At 38.9% G+C, this 18,365-nt stretch overlaps 1 long non-coding RNA gene across 1 annotated transcript; it reads right to left on the reverse strand.

Moving 5' to 3' along the window:
* Positions 1–449: 449 nt before the first annotated feature.
* Positions 450–9,045, reverse strand: LOC138976084 (uncharacterized). The gene is made up of 6 exons (XR_011458867.1): positions 8,133–9,045; positions 7,800–7,841; positions 7,186–7,264; positions 6,150–6,271; positions 5,483–5,529; positions 450–4,513 (listed from the first exon to the last, which is right to left on the reverse strand). It is a non-coding gene; the product is annotated as an uncharacterized lncRNA (long non-coding RNA).
* Between the last annotated feature and the right edge of the window lie 9,320 nt (positions 9,046–18,365).

Raw genomic sequence — 18,365 nt, forward strand, 5'->3', positions numbered from 1 at the left:
AATAACTGCTTGGAGATAAAAGTCTGTGTGTGTGCTTGTGTGTCTGTGTCAAGATATACAAATAATGCTTTCTTACTGAAATGACCATCCGTAGGATCATATGCTGACCAATGCTCTCTCTCTCTCTCTCTCTCTCTCTCTCTCTCTCTCTCTCTCTCTCTCTCTCTCTCTCTCTCTCTCTCTCTCTCTCTCTCTCTCTCTCTCTCTCTCTCTTCAGTATGACCTATCACGACTGATTATTGCAGAGTCAATGTCTTCATAAGTACAGAAAATAATTCATATAGATCTATGTAAAAACTAAAACACCCACACATATTTTGACACCCAGTCTGTGATGTCTGAATGAAATACATTTTTATTTACGTCACAATTGCATGACAAGTACGCGAGATAAATTTAACAACTTTGACCTGACAACACAAAAAAAAAACCACAAAAAACTCCCTCTCTGTCAGCAAAGCCTTACGCAGTCGCAGATCGATGCAAGGTGCAGATCAATCAAACACACACACAATGTTGTCAAAATGGCACAAGACACGTACAGAGTGACCCAAGAAAACTGCAACCCTCACAACTGCTAATTACTTCTACATCTCTTGACCGGATCACTATATATTTAGGGGACATAAACTTCAGCCTATGCATGACCCTTCCCTTGATTGGCAATGTTGTAGAACAAATGGTCTGACGTTTGTGCAATTTCGAAACAAAGTTTCCAAATTCGACGATCGTCTCAACAGAACAAGGTTTGACATTTAGCGGTAGCAATACTTACCTGATTTAAACCCTCCAGACTTTTACTGTTTGGATTATCTGAATATCTGAGAATACACAAACACCCCCTTCACCCCCTTAGATCATCGGTGACCTAAAGAAAGCAGTTACAGCTCCCTAAACAGCAAAGCTTTCGTGCCACTCACAATTTCGGAGGGGTAATTTGAAACACATTTTGTAGAAAAGGTAAATGTCCGATCATTATACCTAGAGACTCGAAACTGTGTAGAATGGTCGTGGATGAACTGAAGTGTATGCACAACTATGAACATATTTGCTAAACTCAAATGACTGAAAAAATAAACCCTTCGTTGTACAGTTACACTTTCGCAATGCCACGCAAAACTGATTCATTTATCAGTGACAGGAACGCTTTCCCGGCATCCATTTGAAATGCCCTGATCCGGCTTTTAATTGCTATATTCAAATAACTGACTGTCTGATGTTGATTCAGGTATACTAAGTCATTCAAATTATCCCAAAGCTAACAATCTTGAGTGCTGAAATCGGGTTAGTTCGGCGACTGCTCAATTTCAAACCTCGTGCTGTTGAGTCGATCCCCGAATTTGGCAACCTTTTTTGAAAATGCACAAAAGTCAGACCATTTGATCTAAAAATTTGTCAATTTGTAGAAGGGTCATGCATAGACTGAAGTTTAAGTATCCTATATATCAAGTGATACGGTCCACAGATGTAGAAGTTATTAACAAATTTGAGGCCTAGAAAATTCATTTTGGACGATGTCAAGGACGTCATTCAGATCTAGATCTACATACATACGTATGTACAGGTACCAAGTCTCATGTTTTATTCGTTTTGTAACGGGGCTAGAAAAACAAGCCTCCACGATCGCGTTGCTTTTGTTAACATTGGAAAGGAGGGTTATTATTTCTGTATGTGTAAATGTGTCCTTACTTTGTTTGGATCGATGTTATCATCAGCTTTTCGTCTGCTTTCAACCGGATGTTGTGACCTTCAACCTGATGTGACGTAACTAATCGGGAAACTCCGTTTAGCCACTAAAAATAGCGCTTTGCTCGCTCTTTGCAAAGAGCGATCCCAAAGATGGATCATGAAACGCGTCGTTCCTAACTTTCGTCCCACTCTCAGCTAAGAGCTCTTAAGGCCCTATTCCTAGGAACGCCTAAGAGCGCGTATATGAAACTGGCCCCAGAGCCCTAGACTCTGGAGCCGAAACAGACGTAAAACGACAGCCTTAGAGGCCAAGACGGACGGCTGAGAGCCAGACGGCCAATCGTCCGTAACAGAAAAACGGCACAGAACAACGTAAAAATTGCCTAAAATTGTGCCAACATGAACAACAACGGAGTTCTTCAAAAGAAGAGGCTGCTGAGGGATAGAGCTTAGCAGGGCCCAAGCCCTAACCCTCGGCCTTAGCTCCCTCTAATTCTCATTAACGGCCATGTAAGCACCGAGAGAAAAATAAACAAACAACTGAAACTAGCAAAGTCCGAACGGACGCCAACCTTTCAGAAGCCAGCAAAGAGGGCAGCTAAAACCAGTTAGGAGCTACCAAAGGCAGCTAAACAACTAGCTATACGAAGAGTTAAGCGTCCGAGTACGGACGAAAAAATCAACATAACAACAACATGCTAACTAAACATGGCGACCAAGGAGGAAGCCACAAGTCTGAAAATAATCAAGTCCGTACAGACACAAACATTTCAGAAGTAAGCAAGCAATAGAAAAGCACATGCGTAAAAGCTACCGACGGCAGCTACAAAGCAAGCTACAACAGCGTTAATAGACCGAACACGGACTAAAACAACAGAAGCCAGACAACGTGCTAATGCAAATGGCGACCGTGAGGAAGCCAAACAACTGCTGAAAACTTCAGAGTCCAACGGACATGTGAAATTCACAGCAGAAGCAATAAAACATACAAGAAAATATGAACGATCTCACCAGCTGCAAGCCAGCAAGAAGTAGACGGGGGCCGAGGCCAGTGGGTGCCGTAGACACAAAACAAGCCAGAGCAAAAGCAAACACAACCGTCACCCTTGAGTGATAGTAGTCGATTGAAGGGGTATCACGTGACCAGCACCATTGATGACGTAGTGTGCTGCATGGGACGTAACCCAGGGTGCCAGTCATGCTGGTGCAGTCACTTTTTTAGTTGGGGTTGCTCCCCTTATACCTAGACGGGGTAGCTTTTATCATAACCTAAGCATCGAAGTGGGTCAATGCAAATCATGTGATTCGGCGTAAGAATATGTAATTATAATCTGGTGCATTCTGAGGGTGATAATTGCCAGTTTCTGGCAGCAGATTTTGTCACTGATTTTTGTGGAAAATCGCCTGTTTGCCCCTTAACATACACTTAACATACCAGTCAATACACTTGGGCATACACCTGTTGGTACCCACTGTTGTAGATCGAAAGGCCTCAGCCGATTTACTGTTCAAACACCTGAACGCTAACCAAAACACTAAAACAGCAAAAACATCTCATCTGGGATAACCTTAATTTTACGACTTTTCCAGACTTCAGAACAGAAGAGTGCCAAAGAGTGCTCGATATGGTCAGGCTACACACCACCGATTGATCAGCCTTGGAATCAGCTAAAATAGATCTGGGGAAAAAAACACATAGCAAATTTAAAAAGAGCACTCTGTCGCAACTTGTCGCAATTTCGCCTATCGCAAAATCGGCTTCCCTTGTCGCAAAAAAATGCGACAATGCGACAGGTGCCCACCCCTGATAAAAGCAACATATGTACAAAAACAAATCTCGTGGTTCTCTTGTCAAACCCACTGTAGTAAGCACAGAATAGGAGAGAAGATTTTGGAGAAGGTGGCTTTACCTACTGAAGTAAATGATCAAGAGGATTCTAAGCATCCAGTGCTAAAGCTCTCAAATCACAAGACATACACACTTGTTGTGGCTATCCGAACTGTTGATTTAAAAAAAAAAACATACCTACAAATTGAAAACATCTATTACAAAATTATGTATATTGTATGGATCTGTCTTTGTAAAATATACTGTACAGAAAATTTTAAATAATCTGCACAAAAATCTCGTGGTTCTCTTGTCAAGTAGTAGGCACAGAAAAAAACCCAAAAAACCCTGTGTTTTGTCTTGTAAATTATACTTTACTAAATGTGTACAGTATTCTAAGAAAAAAAAGTCTTCCTTTTTATCATATCAATTGCCTCCCTTGAATTTTATTTGTAAAATAATTCTGAGAAAAAAAAGCTTTCTACTTAAAAGCAGTGCAATCAAGAAAATGGGTACAACCTGTGTGTATACCTTTATTCCTTATTCTTTTTATTTAATTGAGGATGTCACTACGCAGTTTTACTGATTTAAAAAAAAAATTCGCTTCAAATTATCTCCCTTGAAGAAACACTTCTTTTTACAATTAAATTTTGTTTACACGAAGAGGTAGTTTTAAGGGTATATATACAAAAAAACAATATTGCAACCTTAGATGTATTTACATTTGGACTAATTCCATTAAAAAAAAATTCAAACTATAAATGATAAATCAAAATAAAACAGATTTTGGGGCTGTACACAAGCTAATAGGATTAAACACGAAAGTCGTACCCAAGAATCGTCAAATACTTTTGCAAACAGCTATACTTAAACATAAGAAAATATGATCTGCATCTCTTGTTATGAAGATGATGGCACTGGTCCACCGAAGTGCATGCCATATATGCTTTACTGTGCGCTCTCCCTCTCAATGGTCTTTCTCTGGCTGACTCGATTCTGAGGAGATAAAAGAAAACACATTCAGTACAAGCTGTAAAAAATAACAACAAAACTAGTATTACTTAAAGTAGCTGCTGGTTTCTGAGTATTTGATTGAAGGCCCAATCCGACTTGTAAGAAGTTTGCCCGACTGTCGCAGATTTGGTCAGGTATGGAGTAAAATCATGCCTCAATTTGGTAACATACAAACTGCAATATTCTAAGGCTGTGAGTGTGAGAATACATCGGTGCCACTTTTTAAAAACTTTCTTTTTGTGTGTGCGCATGTTTTAGTGCCAAAAATGAAGAGGCCGAGTGCTCTCTCTGCAAAACTTGTGTGAAGCTTCAGAGCTCTATCAATGGTTTGAAAGAAAAAACATACTTTTCCATTTTTGACGTTCTTGTTCCCTTCCCTGTGAAATTTACTGTCCGTAGGTTACCGGATTTTGTTAATGTCCGTGAAAACCTCAACTATTCATTGCTGAGTGCCTAGTGATAGCTATCCCCCCCAACGACCTAGCACTGCTGAATCCTGATTCTTCCCATTGTTTGATTCTGTAATGAAATTGTGTAGTTGGTAGTTATGTGAGCTTCTTCTTGGAGGGGTGGGGGTGGGGGGGGGGGGGGGGGGGGTGCTGGTTGGTTGGGTTTTTGGGGGTTATTAAACCATCAGATTAAAAAGTAAGACTTCATTGTAATGTGCAGATATTTGTTCAGGTGCCCACCATTTTCTATGTGAAAACATGTTGCTAACTAACATGAACCCAACCATAAAACGTGATGTAGGTGAGTAGCCCATCTAGAAAAAAGAACCTGTTCTAATTCGGAATTAGAACAGGTTCGTTTTTCTAGATGGGCTACTCACCTACATCACGTTTCATGGTTGGGTTCATGTTAGTTAGCAACATGTTTTCAAATTCTCATCAGGCAATCACGGCTGACACTAAACACAGAACAGGTGGGAGAGACATAATTCAATTTACTCACCTTCCTTGCATTGTGAGACTGGCCATATGAATCTGCTGAAGTAGTTCCTGCACATATTTAATCAAATATTCATCTTAATAACGTGTTAATATCGCTTGTTCTAGCAAATCAGACTTGACAGTTTTCTGATGGCTTGCACAATTTAAGAGCTTGCCTGTCCCCAATCATTACAATAAGAAACAACATCTAGTATGCAAGTATTTTCAGGGTATGAAGGTTTTAATATAATGTCGGTTCTTCTGGGGGCATGGAGAAACACCTTACACAAAGTAGAACATACACAACAAATTTCAAACAATTGAGGTCACACCATAGTTTTACTCACAAACAAACAACAGCAATACAATAAACAGTCTGCAAACGCCTACATGTTGTCTACACTAGGTATAAAGAAACAAAGAAGCACATGAAGACGGGCTTTGTCAAGTAGACCATTATAGCGAATGAGCAACAGCTGATGATCCAGACCACCAAATTGACATGATTTCCCCTTATTCAGTTTGTGATTGTAGTCATATTGACGATGCATGACTTCAATTTTTCAAAGTAAGTCTATTGGTGCGTTTACGGATACATTCATTGTCACAATTACGACATGCTAATGTCTAACCTGGGTAAACTTCAATTCATGACTTTTTTCAAACTGGCATAGAAATTATGAGCATACCAGAATTATTTTCCTGTTGGACTGTCTTCTTCTTTTTCTTCTTCTGCGTTTGATATTCAATTCATGGCTGTCATATCGTCAGGTCAGTGGCTGCCATGAAGTCTGCAGTCTTCAGTGTCGGACTGTCAAATTAGATGATATTGTAAAGAAAGTAAGTAACATCTCATGATATTCTAACTTCAATTACATCACCTGTCTCACAGTCTGCCTCTTTAAAAATTAATGAATAATTTCAGTAACATAATTTTTGGGTAAAAAATAAAAAGGTATGAGAAATAATCCTTACTTTTTTTGTAATAACCCTCACCACCAATTGTTTTATTTCATTTCCATTTTAACAGATTTAGCACCTCTCCGAAAGCCAGAAATACACTTTAAATCCCACGCCCCCCCCCCCCCTACATAAACTAATTAAATAACTAATTAAGGAAAAAAATCCTTACATCATAAAAAGTCAGAACCACCAAAACCACCCCCCCCCCCCCTCCCACCCATCCAATAAAACCTGAATACAAAAACACTTCAAAATAAAAAATGAAAACATTTAATTCCACTTACAAAATATAAAAGTTGTTATGCTTTATTTTCATTATCTGTTTACAAACACATAAATTGCTGTGCAAATCTTTTTAAAAACATCAATGCCTGAGACACCAGTAACCTGTTTATATTGTTGACCTTGTAGCTTTTCAGTTTAAGAGGCTGTTCTGGAATCTGCACAAAAGTCAAACATAACCATGAATACCGTGGGAAAAATATTACATCACCAAGACCGAAAAAATAACACCAACCGACACTCCTCACCCTTATTTCACCCACTATGCCAACCCAAAGACTGGAAAATAATAATCAAATACAGAATGAACAAAAATGCTTGATTTCATTTCTTCAATGATAAGTTGAAAATCTTCATTCTTCATAATAATGTTATTAGCATAATGTGTAATTGCCACAATTTACAGAGTTTAATTAAAAAAAAATGATGCGATAAAAATCAAAGTGAAAACATTTGTTTTTATACTGATACCTTATTTACCTTGTGGCTTGTGTGCCTCAGGTTTAGGAGCGGCTCAAACATCCTCTGCTCCTCAGTCTGCAAGAAATTAAGTGATGGCCTGAAGGAGAATGAGAAAAAGATCCTTTGTCAGCACCCTGTGTATGTGTGTGGGTGGGTGTGTTAGATAAATAGGTGGGGGGGGGGGGGGGGAGGTGCAATAGCTACCACGCCTAATGCAGTCTGCAAAACAAGTGCAACACTTCTACAGAGCTTTTATGATACAAACTACAAAGCTTCAAATAAGAAACACATTACAATCAAATGAAAGCTGAGCCTGTCATTGCAAAATAAGGAATATACAACAATCCAGTGGCATGTAAAATATTGTTCCTTCAGAAAGATGGCTCTGACAGCAGAAACAATTTAACTTGAAGTTTGAGTCCAAAATTATTTCTCTACATTAGTGAACGTACTTGCAGTAATACCCCTCACACATGAACTATTCACAGACTGAATAACAGTGTGTTCCCAATGTTGCTTCCGTGTATCGGTTAGATCCATCTCGGTTAGATCCATCTGCAGAGTACGGATTGTCATCCGTTTAATATTAAAAAGGAAAAACAATCAGAACTTGTCATCAGTGATCAACCTACCTTGCAAGAGTGGGGTGAAACACTCACTTCCTGCCAACATGTCTGCAAAAAAAAGAGGAAACAATACCAATGGAAGCTTAAAATGGTTCTTTTGTTCAATATGTGTACACGTGCTTCATTTCTGGGGTGAAAGTGTAAAATATATTGATGGATTGATAGAACAATATTGCCTCAAGTTCACCGCACCAAAAAATACTTATCAATCAACATTGTCATCACTCGATCAGCTGTTCCATCTCTTTCATAAGTGTGTGTGTGATGGTGTGAGCGTGTGTGTGTTTGTGTACGTGTGTGTGTGTGTTTGTGAACAAGCGTTGAAAAACGTATGTTTACCTTGCTCTAGATCTACCGACTTTCGTAGGCGGAGACTTCTCTGCCGTGACAGCGGCTTCGTTTCCCTGGCAGAATTCAACATCTTGTACAGATCTGCCGGTGATTTTCATTTCCTCCGCTTCTAGAGTCACTTGATCCACAGATTTAACGAACATTGAATGTTCTTTTAGTTCTTGTGACGGAAGTAAAATCAAGGAATTAAGTGGGCATTCCTGAGCCCTCTGCTGGCTTCATGTCCACAAAGTAAATCGCACAAACTTGCAGGGTTTGGGGGGTAGTTTATTACTTTGAAGAAGAACAGCTAGTCGTCGCTGCCCGTTCAGCATTCTTCGCGCGACTTTTGTTTTGCAGAGGAAGGCATATGCAGTTTTTTTCCTGATGAATGTTGCCAGGGTGCACAAACTGAGAAAGCATTCCCGATTTTCCACAATTTTCTACTTCTTTACAGTCTTTTGCACAACATGATTTATAACTGCCGGTGTACGTCTAATTCATGATGCCAACCAGCTGGGTCAAAAGTTACGTTCGAGAAAATACTCGTTGAACTAAGTTCCAAACGAATGTCAAGGCCAGTTCTTGACTGGTTTTGAACTGAAGTTGGGCTCCAAATGAAAATAAACACTTCCTCCAGCTGCGCGACCCATTAATAACAACAGTTGGAACTGGTAGGAAGATGAACAGGTCTTGCGAACTGGCTACACACTGTTACGGTTCAAGTTTAAGTTCAAAGTAAACACTCAACTGAGGTTGCAGGTAATGGCGGACTTGACTTCCTTCATAACCAAATATCACTCTTCTGACAAAAAAACGCAAATGCTATGTTAAACCGGAAAATACGTAAACCGGAAAAGGAAGCGCATCAAAACCAAAATGGCAGCCCCCATGAAATACGAAAGGTCACGGAAAAAAGTCGTGAATACTTAGGCTGTTAAGCCTTTGTCTGATCTTTTGATCAGTTGCTATCCTAGCCTAACTTTTTCTTGGCTGGTGTAGTGAGAGGCATACTGATATTTGGGCTATACATATAATAGTCTTTCAGTGCATTGTCCAAGCGATTTTTGAAACTGTTCATTGTCGGCGCTTCTACCACATTCTTGTCCAAGGAGTTCCATGTGTCTATGATTCTGTTCGTGAAGAAAGATTGTCGGAGAAATGTTCTGCATTGTTTCTTCTTGAGCTTGAACTGATGTCCACGGGTATTACACAGGCTATTCAGCTCCAGTGGGTTCTTGCAATCGTAGTATCCATGCACGAATTTGTATGCTTCAATCATATCTCCCCGGATACACCTATAGCACATGCTTGGAACTTTCAAGACTCTCAAACGCTCTTCAGTCGTAACTCAAGGTCTTCAACCCTGGAATACACTTCGTGGCTCTTCTTAACACGCTTTCAATCAAATTTTTATCTTTCTCGAGTCGGGGACTCCACACCACATTTGCAAATTCCAGATGAGGCCGTACAAGTGCAACAAAGAGAAGTCTTAGCGTTTCTGCGTCCAAATGCTCATAAGACCGTCTAATGAGACCCAGGATTCTGTTTGCTTTGTTGACTTGTGTTTCCACGTGCTTTGAGAATTTCAATTCACTGTCAGTACATTGACCCCAAGGTCCTTTTCTGCACTTGAGCTTTCCAGATCAACTCTGTCCACGCTGCCAGGTTTTCTCATATTATACACAAGTTTCTGATTTTTTGTACCGAACTGTAATGTCTTACACTTATCTGCATTAAAGCGCATCTGCCACTTGTCTGCCCAGTCGACCAAACTGTCCAAATCCCTCTGGAGTTCCTTGCTATCTTCACACGTTCTGATTTGTCGGTACACTTTCGTATCATCAGCGTACATGCTGCACAGACTGCTCACAACCTCAGGGAGATCGTTAATGTATATAACAAATAAAACCGGGCCCAGCACACTGCCCTGGGGCACTCCACTTGTCACGTCTTTCCAGTCCGACATAGACCCATTGACCTTCACCCTTTGCTTTCTATCACTTAGAAAATCACCGATCCAGTTTTTGACAAGTCCATGGATACCATATGCTTCTAATTTTTTCAGTAACCGCACATGCGGAACACAATCGAATGCCTTAGCAAAATCAAGGTACACAGCGTCAACCGGTACTCCATCATCTAAGCTATCTGTCCAGTCCTCAATGACGCTAATTAAGTTTGCCACAAAACCATGCTGGCAATCTGATAACAAGTCGTTGGCTGCCAAATGAGAGAAAACACTGGTTCTTATCAACTTTTCTAACAGTTTGCATGGTATGCTTGTTAAACTCACTGGGCGGTAGTTGCCTGGACTGCTCTTACAGCCCTTCTTGAAAAGGGGTGTTACATTTGCCTGCTTCCACTGATATGGTACTGTTCCTTCAGCTAGCGATGCCCTAAAAACAATCGCTAAAACTTCAGCTAAAACGTCAGCCAATTCTTTCAACACTCTTGGATGCATATTATCAGGTCCAGTTGACTTCGAGGCGTCAAGTGCCTTTAGCAACTTCAGGACAGCGTTCGTGTCAATGTCTATGTTATTCAATTCATTATTCAACTTCCTTCCCTCACAATCAGGGACGTAGTCAAGATTTTCTTTCGTGAACACACTACAGAAAAAGTCATTAAGCATATCCGCTTTCTCACTGTCTTTCGTTGCTTGTTTACCACTCTTATCAGTTAGATCGGACACACCATCCCGGGTGGCCATCTTGCTTTTGGCGTAAGCGTAGAATGCTTTGGGGTTGCTCTTAGCAGCTCCAGCAATGTCTTTCTTAGCTTGGTTTCTGGCCTGCGGCATAAAATAAGTAGTCTGCCCCTTCCCTAGTTTGCATGCACATATCTCTGATATGCTGAACGTTTCTTTTTCACTTTGGCCAATGCTTTTTCATTCATCCACAGTGGTTTTCTTTTCTTATTGAGTCCATTGCTCCGAACATGAGGAACATATTCACCCACGGGTCTCATTCTATCAATGTAAACTGGCGATAGCCGTGGATCGATGATTATCAGAATGTTTTTGGACCGTGGCTAGACCTAACTTTTAAAATCTAAATAATAAATTGACAGCTTGTTTCACAAACATTCTTTAATCATAAAAGAATTCTTGTTTCATCAAGACAAGATCAGTACAATTCGAAGTTGTGAAAGTTTGAAAAAAGAAAAGCCCGGAAGCAGGGTCATGCAAGGGTCGTAGCAGACGACGGTTGATGCATATCGCCAGTTCCTCTCAACAGTCAAAAGCCATCGCTAGAGTTCTTGTGAACCACAGCCGTTTGTTTCATGCATAAAAACGTGCTATTGCAGATATCACACACACCAGTCCGCTTACCGGCACGGTTGGCCTAGTGATAAGGCGTCCGCCCAGTGATCGGGAGGTCGTGGGTTCGAACCCCGGCCGGGTCATACCTAAGACTTTAAAATTGGCAATCTAGTGGCTGCTCCGCCTGCATGGCGTCTGGCATTATGGGGTTAGTGCTAGGACTGGTTGGTCCGGTGTCAGAATAATGTGACTGGGTGAGACATGAAGCCTGTGCTGCGACTTCTGTCTTGTGTGTGGCGCACGTTATATGTGACCCTCCACCACGAAATGAGTCGCATGTCACCTTTGCATGATTTTCATATTTTTACATTTTCCTAAAGAGTTTTTTATGCTCTATCCAGTGGTGAAAACCGTTTTAGAAAAGAGCGAAAACTGTTTGAGTTATAAGCCTGTGACTAAGGTGACCCTCACGCTGTTACCATACACTCTCCGGACTTATATCAAGCCTAGCGCAGAACCGCACGAGGTGACATATGCGACTCATTTCGTGGTGGAGGGTCACATATGTCAAAGCAGCACCGCCCTGATATGGCCCTTCGTGGTCGGCTGGGCGTTAAGCAAACAAACAAACCAGTCCGCATCGGCAAACCCGGCCTTAGACCTGAGGTGATTCGAGTCTGGCATGTGCCCATGTTTGTTTGCGTGTTTGCCTATGTCTGCGTGCGAGCGTGCAGGCGTTTGAATGCGCGTGCGTGTGTGCACGCTGTCATCTCTAAAAATTCCACACACTTATGTCACGAAGGATAAGAAATGGCCTGCACGAAATTTAGGTTTTGAAAAATACTTGTTTGTACATTTTGTCCAGGGTCAAGATATTTACATTTAAATCATATCCGTTAAATATGAGTGGTTTACACAGTTTTGGAAAATACTTGAGTTTGTAATTTGTGGGACATGATGTTTACATTTTAATCATATCTGTTAAATATGAGCAGCTTACAACAAAAAATAAAATAAAGACTTTCATTTTTTTCATTTATTTTTTAAATTTTTTTGGGGGGTCGGTGTTTACTTTTTCAAACGAGAAAACAGCTTTTAAGAGTATTGTACTTCTGCATTTCTTCAAGCAATCCACATCTTCTTTATGTAGGGATGTAGTTGTGTTTTTTTCTCAAAATATTGAAGGGATCACTATTTTTGGAAGTACTGTAAATTGTGACCATGTGTGAAGGTTAGGGTCATTGAAATGATGGTGAAAATACGTGTCATCAAAAACTATGCTCATGCAAATAATGAAAGGTCTGCCCGTTTCCATCTCAGAAATGTGTTGATATCCATGAATGTGAGGAATCCAAAGTGAAGAGCGCGAAATTTAGGGGGTAGGGTTGGGCAACTGCCTGTAGTTTTCTTTTTTAACCAGGGACTGGATGTTCATATTTGTACCATAGTTTCAGAAATGAATGTGCTACAACATATCACATTTTAAAGATCTTCGAACATTTCATAGGCATATTTTTCACAAACTGCAATAGTGTTACACACACTTCATATTAAAAAACATGTGAAAATTCTTTGTTCTGTACTTTTCACGCTGCATTCCATTCAAACAATCCATGTCTTCAATTTTTCTGGATTTTAAACATAATTACCACCCTCTTAGCATAGTTTTTTTCTGTTTGTGTTTTTGCAAAATACTGAAATGGTTACAAAGCTTTGGAATTCGCTTGTGACCTTGGGTGAAGGTCAAGGTCATTGAATATCAGTAAACATATCTTTGACACACCAGGCTATAACTATGCGAAATATGAAAGCCATGCTGCTGTCATCTCTAAAAAAAAGTGTTGATGACTATGAATGTGGGGAATGCAAAATGACGAGGGTGAAATTTAGGGGGTAGGGTTGAATGAGACTTGTTCACATTTTCACCATAGCTCTAGAAATAAGTGGGCTGTAACATATCACATTTTAAGGCATTTGGAATATCTCTGAGGCATTGTTTTTACTTCTTTAAATACTAAAACTTCAATAGCGCTCACACAATTCATATACAAAACCTCCATAAAATAATGCACACTTCTTTGTACTGTAAACTGTTTGCTGCATTCCGTTCAAAGAATAAATATCTTCTATTTTCCAGATTTTAGACAGAATGTACAACCCTTTCAGTATAGGATTTGTATCCTTTTTTGTTTGTGTTTTTTGCAAAATACTGAAATGGTTACAAAGTCTTGGAACTCACCTGTGACCTTGTTGACATCGTAGGGTATAAGTATGCAAAATATGAAAGCTATGCTTGCTTTCATCTCTGAAATGTATTGATGTCTATGAATGTGGGGAATGAAAAATGACGACCGCAAAATTTAGGGGGTAGGGTTGGGTTAAACAGCCTGCAGTTTAATTTTTTGGCATGGGACTTAATATTCACATTTTCACCATTGCTGGAGAAATGAATGAGCAACAACATATCAAATTGTAAGGAATTTCGAATGTTTCTGAGGCATGTTTTTACTTCTCTATATGAGGGAAAATGTAATTGTGCTAAGTAAAATAAATGTAAAAAGACGGTATAAAACATACCAAAGTTCTTTGAAATGTAATTTCTTGTTATGTTCTAATAGGTATAACATTTACTTCCCCCAACAATTATCCAGCAAGTGGCTACTACATTTTTACTGTCGAATTGTCAAATTGGTTGAAATTTTGGTCAAGTAGTCTTCGACGAAGCCCGGACTTCTGTATTGCATTTCAGCGTGGTGGCTTAAAAATTAATTAATGACAGTTTGGTCATTAAAAATCTGAAAATTGTAAAAAAATTATTTTTGTTATAAAACGATCCAAATTTACGTTTATCTTATTCTCCATCATTTTCTGATTCCAAAAACATATAAATATGTTATATTTGGATTCAAAACAAGCTCTGAAAATTAAAAATATAAACATGATCAAAATTAAATTTTCGAAATCAATTTAAAAACACATAATCTTATTCCTTGTCGGTTCCTGATTCCAAAACCATATAGATATGATATGTTTGGATTAAACACACGCTCAGAAAGTTAAAACTAAGAGAGGTACAGAAAAGCCATCCTTCTCAGCGCAACTACTACCCCGCTCTTCTTGTCAATTTCACTGCCTTTGCCACGAGCGGTGGACTGACGATGCTACGAGTATACGGTCTTGCTGAAAAAATTGCATTGCGTTCAGTTTCATTCTGTGAGTTCTTCTTCTTCTTCTTCTTCTTCTTCGGCGTTCCAGATTCTGTGAGTTCGACAGCTTGGCTAAATTTTGTATTTTTGCCTTACGCGACTTGTTCTTCTTTGTTTCTGTTTTTCGACGGCATAATTGGATGACCAAGCAGGCACGGCACTAAAGTCGTGTTGAGGCAGGCTTTGTTTAGGGATCCTTCTATCTCCCCCCTCCCTATGTGAGGAGAGTAGTTAGGGTACCCACAGTCTTTGGTGGCAAGCCTTCAGTTTGTGTGCGTCACTTATGTGCGTGTTTTTTGGTGTGTGTTTTTTCCACTTAAAATAAAACTAGATTTGTTTAACATTCTGTATTCATATATGTATGCAATTAATTATTATTTTATATCAAAATGAGTGAGTGTCTTTTTATGAACAAAAAAAGTGTTCCTTGTTAATGAAACAGGTATCTTGGCTCTTCTTGCCGTTTTCTAAATTAGGGGGTATCGATAGTATAAGTTTATTTCTGCCATTAAAAAATGATAAAGAAGTACTTATCTATTTTTATCTTGTACACACATAAATACACTTTCAAAACATGTGACTTTTGTTAGTGTATGGAGACCTTGAAATGTGAAAAAAAACCATTTCGCCGGCCGGTTTAGGTGAAAATGGCGTTCTGATCAAGGACAGCAACATGCAAACATATAGACAGCCTCAGGCAAGGAACTTTGTTGTGAAAATCTGTCATATGTTTAAAATTTATGTAAATCATTTTGTATTAGTGGTTTTCTGTCTTCTTTCTGGGGTCAGGCTTGCATCAAGTTTGTCACAGTTTGATAGATTTTCACGTTTTGGGGGCAACTTTCGTTTCGCTTGATTTTCTATGGAAAATAAGACTCTGCGTATAATTTTTTTCTTTGTTTTGTGTTGTACTGATCCTAATTAATTACAATAACATCCATGTTCACAGTATTTCACAGTTTAATGTTTGACTGGAAGTGTGAGAGAATGGGAAATGGCTGAAATCAATACCGTGAAACCTGCCTCCTCTAAAACCGTCAATTTTGAATAAATCTTGTTAAAATATTGTTTGTAGATCTATGTCCCTCATGCACACACATTGGTGTCATTTAAGCACCAATGCATTGCGGACAAATACGAGATACCGCTCGCGAAAGACTGATTTCAACTGATGCTCCATCATACCGGCTTGTGGTGAAAGCGTGCTGGCGTCTTCTTTAATGCATTACAGTGTCCATTTTTTTTCAACTGAGTCCGTGGCCGAACGGTTCTCTCGTTCGCCTGATGCGTGATTTAGTCGAGTTCAAATCTCCATCTGCCCGTAATTTATTTTTACTCTTTGGCATTTGTTTATTTTCTTCATGTGCAAAAGAGTACGTTATAATAGCAAAATTGATTTAATTTTTTTTTTTTAGGCAGGAATGGTTTAAAAAAAATCTTTGGTTAACATGATATTAGTTTATTGATAAAGTTTAACTTAAACATGTAAACATTTGATTAAAAAAAAAAATAACCATGAAGGATGCTCCCCGCTTCAAAAAACAAAGGTGAGAGAGAAGACAAAACAAGTCGCGTAAGGCGAAAATACAATATTTAGTCAAGTATCTGTCGAACTCACAGAATGAAACTGAACGCAATGCCATTTTTCAGCAAGACCGTATACTCGTAGCATCGTCAGTCCACCGCTCATGGCAAAGGCAGTGAAATTGACAAGAAGAGCGGGGTAGTAGTTGCGCTAAGAAGGATAGCACGCTTTTCTGTACCTCTCTTTGTTTTAACTTTCTGAGCGTGTTTTTAATCCAAACATATCATATCTATATGTTTTTGGAATCAGGAACCGACAAGGAATAAGATGAAAGTGTTTTTAAATTGATTTGGACAATTTAATTTTGATAATAATTTTTATATATTTAATTTTCAGAGCTTGTTTTTAATCCGAATATAACATATTTATATGTTTTTGGAATCAGCAAATGATGGAGAATAAGATAAACGTAAATTTGGATCGTTTTATAAATTTTTATTTTTTTTTACAATTTTCAGATTTTTAATGACCAAAGTCATTAATTAATTTTTAAGCCACCAAGCTGAAATGCAATACCGAAGTCCGGGCTTCGTCGAAGATTACTTGGCCAAAATTTCAACCAATTTGGTTGAAAAATGAGGGCGTGACAGTGCCGCCTCAACTTTCACGAAAAGCCGGATATGACGTCATCAAAGACATTTATAAAAAAAAATGAAAAAAACGTTCGGGGATTTCATACCCAGGAACTCTCATGTCAAATTTCATAAAGATCGGTCCAGTAGTTTAGTCTGAATCGCTCTACACAGACACACAGACACACGCACATACACCACGACCCTCGTTTCGATTCCCCCTCGATGTTAAAATATTTAGTCAAAACTTGACTAAATATAAAAACGAAAATGCGGTAGCAGCCACCTGCATGCAACTGAGATTAAAAAAAAAAAAAATAAAAAAATAACAAGAGGCGAAGCCTTCAAGGCTCACGTAAGAAATCGACAAACAGTAACACAAACTCAATCACTCCGTCACACATACACACACACACAGTACACACACACACACAGAAAGAGCATGGGTGAAACTGTGCAAGAAAGCGAGACACTAGATCTAGTGGGGCTCCTATGTTGCAAAATCATTCAAATCATGCAACAAACACCAAATTAAGCAAATATGAAGAGTTTTATGTGCTTAACAAAACCTGATACAGAGCCATCGCGAAAAATAAAAAATGGGTAGTTTTTAAACAATTTTTCAAAATGGCCGCCAGTGTAAACGGTTGAGTATGTTAGGCATATTTCACTTCATGTGATTAACAGCAAATTTGGCGTAAATGGACATTTACTTTTGCTTAACAAAACCTGATACAGAGCCACCGTGAAAAAATTAAGAAATCAGTAGTTTTTTTACAATTTTCAAAATGGCCGCCAATAAAAGGGTATTTAGGCATTTTTGATGCTACAAGACATTCTCTTGCAATAGAAACTAACACAAACACATTTTTAAACAAAACAATACATGTATTGTTGGTGCAGAGAATGATTGGACGGTGTGGGTGGCAGGGTTGAAGAATTTGTGGATTACCTAAACTGTGCAAAAATAAATATATTGCACCAATTTTCATACCAAAACGAAAACATTCATTCCTGTGCTGTTATATTCAATGTATGCTATTGAGGGCACTCAACTTGGCTAACTGGAACACTTTTAAGATAAAAGGTGGCCTTTACATGGGTTATTTAGGGTACCCCCAAAATAAAACTGATAAAAATGTAATGTATCAACTCAAAAGTCGACTAAAATTCATAATCGCTGTATTTCGAAAACGTTGTTTTTTCTCATGTGTTTACACAACTAGCACATTCCGGCAAGTGTCTATACTCAAAAGAAACTTTGGCAGTACTTGAAACAACCATCTGTCATATATACATGCGAAGTCAAAAATATGTGGGATGTAAGTCAACAAACCTGTGGCAGTTTTTAAAATATTATTTCGTGAAGATTTGAAAGTGTACTCAAACGGTTGAACTACGCCTCGTGCGTAGACACACATTCCTGAAAGTTTCAACGCAACCCACTTGGTCATTGCTAAAATACATGGATTTTAGTTGACTTGGGTATCCCTCAAATTTGACACATAAACATCTCATCCGTGAGATCGACACATACATCAGTAGGTACAATGGCACAACACTAGAAATATGCAAGATGGCGAAATAAAACAACCTGTTCTGGATGGATAATCA

This window comes from Littorina saxatilis, linkage group LG9 (assembly GCF_037325665.1).
Source record: "Littorina saxatilis isolate snail1 linkage group LG9, US_GU_Lsax_2.0, whole genome shotgun sequence".
NCBI classification, from domain to species: Eukaryota; Metazoa; Mollusca; class Gastropoda; order Littorinimorpha; family Littorinidae; genus Littorina; species Littorina saxatilis.